Source organism: Idiotropiscis lumnitzeri, unplaced genomic scaffold (assembly GCF_059441095.1).
Source record: "Idiotropiscis lumnitzeri isolate Australia: NSW breed Sydney's pygmy pipehorse unplaced genomic scaffold, RoL_Ilum_1.0 HiC_scaffold_42, whole genome shotgun sequence".
NCBI lineage: Eukaryota > Metazoa > Chordata > Actinopteri > Syngnathiformes > Syngnathidae > Idiotropiscis > Idiotropiscis lumnitzeri.
The window spans coordinates 1,134,552-1,138,339 of NW_028283580.1; the positions used below are offsets into that span (position 1 = coordinate 1,134,552).

At 43.9% G+C, this 3,788-nt stretch overlaps 1 long non-coding RNA gene across 1 annotated transcript; it reads right to left on the bottom strand.

The window, feature by feature from the left end:
- Window positions 1-1,865: 1,865 nt before the first annotated feature.
- On the bottom strand, window positions 1,866-3,165 carry LOC148315760 (uncharacterized). The gene is made up of 3 exons (XR_015840611.1): window positions 2,835-3,165; window positions 2,215-2,268; window positions 1,866-2,125 (listed from the first exon to the last, which is right to left on the bottom strand). It is a non-coding gene; the product is annotated as an uncharacterized LOC148315760 (long non-coding RNA).
- Window positions 3,166-3,788: the final 623 nt, after the last annotated feature.

Here is a 3,788-nt window from a genome sequence, read left to right on the forward strand (position 1 = left end):
GTGGTTTTTCAAAGACATATATATTGTTGTAATGCTTTTGTTCACTTTCGTTTAAAATTAAATGTATTTTAGGACTCATTGTGCCCCCCCCCTCCCAATCAAAAAGTTTGCCCATCCCTGGCATAGTGGATGGGCCGAGGAGTTTAAAAGGCACACATCATGCATTTTTCAGTCAGTTTTAGCCAGGGCTTGGTATGGGGAAGACCAGCTGGTTTACATGTAATCATTAAATTTTCCCAAGTTTTATTTAAGTTAATTGGACAAAACAAAAAAACGCAATATTCTTCTGCCAGAGAGTATGTAATATTCTTCTGCCATTTTATTGTAGAGGGCCATTTTGAGCCCCTAACAATATTATTCAACCAAGAGATCATGAGTCGTCGCCCACTTACTTTCTGAAGTCAGCTGGGATGTCACGGCTGTGACCCTCGTGAGGATAAAGTGGTTCAGATGGAAAAGTAGGACTAAGGGCTTTTTCTCAGGTTTCCATGCGCAAATCCATGTATATTAGGTTAATTGGAGACTCTAAATTCTCTACTCATCAAATGACATTCGTGACCCTGATGGATAGATAAAATAGATTATTAATCTGCCATGGGAAGTCCAAGGTGTCTGGTAGAAAGAAATGCATTCATACACTCATTACACAGTCAACCAAGCAAAGACACAAAGCCTAGGGCAGGGGCGGGCAAACTTTTTGATTGGAGGACCACAATGGGTTCTAAAATATGACAGAGGGGCCGGACCAGGAGCAGATGGATGGAGTGTTTTGGAAACCTCACCTCATCTGAGAAAAAAAATACATTTAATTTTAAATGAAAGTGAATAAAAGCATTCCAACAATAATATTTGTCTTTGAAAACCACAGTGTTTAGAAAATAAAACATTAACAAGGTTTATTCATTAAATTTTTTTCAAGTTCGGCGGCCCGGATTAAAACTTAACGGGCCGCATGTGGCCCCCGGGCCGTAGTTTGCCCTCGCCTGGCCTAGGGCATAAACACATACATGTAATATCCAATCCGCTTATTCTCACAAGGATAGCGTGCTGGAGCCTACCCAGCTGTCAACGGACAGTAGGCGGGGCACACCCTGAAGTGGTTGCCAGCCAATCGCAGGGCACGCAAAGACGAACAACCATCTGCGCTCAAACTCACTCACAAATGCAACCTCCACACAGGAAAGCTGGGTCCCGGGATCGAACCCTGCACCTTGGGACTGCGAGCCGGATGTCCTAACCAGTCTTAACTCATTAAATACCAGCCATTTTCACTGGAGCAACCCGCTCAATCCCAGCGTTTTCCTGGGTTTTGACTAATATTGCAAGGCCCACAGAATATAGTATTCTAATGCTATATAGACATGGAGCACACCCGAAGAAAGATGAGACTCTCTTCTTTCAACAGAAAAAAATGTTTGTTCCTATCTTTTTCCATTCTTGAGCAATCGGCATTTGAAAATAGCTAAATTTCATGAAAACTCCAATCCCTGGGGAAAAAACTGAGAAAATGAGCTTTTTGTAAACTGATGCATTTTGACCATAATTTGAATTTTGACACTATTATTTATGGCTTTTATGACACCTCTAACATCTAAATAATGCATGCCTTCTATAAAATAACAAAAAAAAGCACAAAAAATGTTTTTGATAAAATAAATTTATTTGCACATAACACTAAACGACTGAACTGTTGAACTATGTACAAAAATGAAATACATCAGTGTCATACATACTTTTTTTTTGTGTGATATAAAATAAAACAGTTGCCTTGATGCAAGGGCACACAACATAGTTCACACCACATTCTTGTTTCACTCCGTTTGCCTTTGCACAAACAGACCCGACACTTTCGTTGTGGTCTGGCTTTGCTGGTCCGTGGAAAATAGGCGAGCTTGTGTTTGTCCACTGGGGTTTGTGTGAAAATAATTGTCTGGGAAGTGATTGCTGGCATCCGCGATGTGCTGCAGAAGCTCATCCGTGAGAAACAGCTGCAGGAAATCAGCTGGCTCCTCAGACTCCAAATGGGCAGCGGCATTCAGTGGTCCAGGGGTTGCTGTAAAGTCGATTTTCCTCGGTTGCCATCCAGTGTGACGCCATCCGGAACCACTGCTTCCTGATGCACAACCTGTAAATTACAGAAATACAAACAATTGGAAATATATATTTATTGCTGCATTTTATTGCTGGCGTGTGAAGTTTCATATTATAATTTACCTTTCTTTACACCAACAAGACGAGGAGGAACTTTCTTGCCGCGGGATGCACAATCTGTGAATTTTAGAAAGTATGCATGATTACCACACCATTCAGTATTGTTGTTTCCTCGTCGGGGAGGAGATGCGCTCGCGCGTAACTGCACATTTACGCGACATTTTCTGCCCGCAAGATGCATGATATGTACAATAAAAGCATGAGGGCTAAAACCACATGTTCAATGGTAACTTGCGAGCGTTTACTTCCTCGTCGGCGAGGACTTACGCTCGCGTGTAATTGTGCAATAGGCGCCCGGACGAGAAAGTCAGCGAGCAAGCTTGCGTCTAACTGCACATTTACGCGACATTTTCTGCCCGCAAGATGCATGATATGTACAATAAAAGCATGAGGGCTAAAACCACATGTTTAATGGTAACTTGCGAGCGTTTACTTCCTCGTCGGCGAGGACTTACGCTCGCGTGTAATTGTGCAATAGAGGCGGCCGGATGAGGAAGTCAGCGAGCAAGCTCGCGTCTAACTGCACATTTACGCGACATTTTCTGCCCGCAAGATGCATGATATGTACAATAAAAGCATGAGGGGTAAAACCACATGTTCAATGGTAACTTGCGAGCGCTTACCTCCTCGTTCGGGGGGATCTGGTGAGGACTCTCAGCTGCTTTGGCTATTGTCCGAAGGCAGGCGATGCAGGCCGCAAGGCACGCGCACCCTCTTTAGACGCCGTTTTGTTGTGACGACGACGAAGCGTCATCCTCTCAACCAAAGCGTCTCCATCGCCTTGATGCTTTTAGGAAGCTTTTTTTTAAAAAAAAAGCATTCCTCGATCGTCATTTGCTTGGAGGATTTCATTGCTAACGCTACTAATGCGACTGCTGCTAGTGCTGCCGATGCTGCTGCTACCCACGCTGCTCTCCACACTTATAAGTCTACCCCAGGATCCCGCCCCCCCATTTGTACCTCTGGCGCAGATTCAAGGCGGATCTTTTGCACCTCTGCCCCCTGCTGGGTGATTTTTACATGATTCACAATGCGGACAAGGCTGATTCTCAGTCAGAGGTTGCATCAGACCCTTATGTACACTATGACGTAAAAAAGACAGGAAACGTACTTATACGTCTTTGGTAGAGGGCGCCATTGCATTAAAAGACGTCTTTGTACGTCTAAGGGAGTAAATGAGTTGAACAAAGTACAGGGTCCTTCACCTGACTACAGATGATCTTCTGGGGACTTTATTTGGTTTTAATCACTTTTGGGGTCTGTATCTATGCACACTCCCTGGTTTTGCTACCTTCCCGGGTACCACATACACACTGCTTAGTTTCTCTGCCTTCGTGGGTACCACATACATATTGCTTGGTTTCTCTGCCTTCCTGGGTACGACATACACACTGCCTGGTTTTGCTACCTTCCTGGGTACCAGTCACACAAACGTCAGACGACTCAGCACATACCGACTGTCTCAGCACTACACACTTTCACTCCAAGGCAGTGCTGTGAACCAACTTACTGACAAGAGGTAGTATTTAGAATTTTAAAAAGTGCTTGAAAGGTTTTGTTCATGTAAAACCAACAGA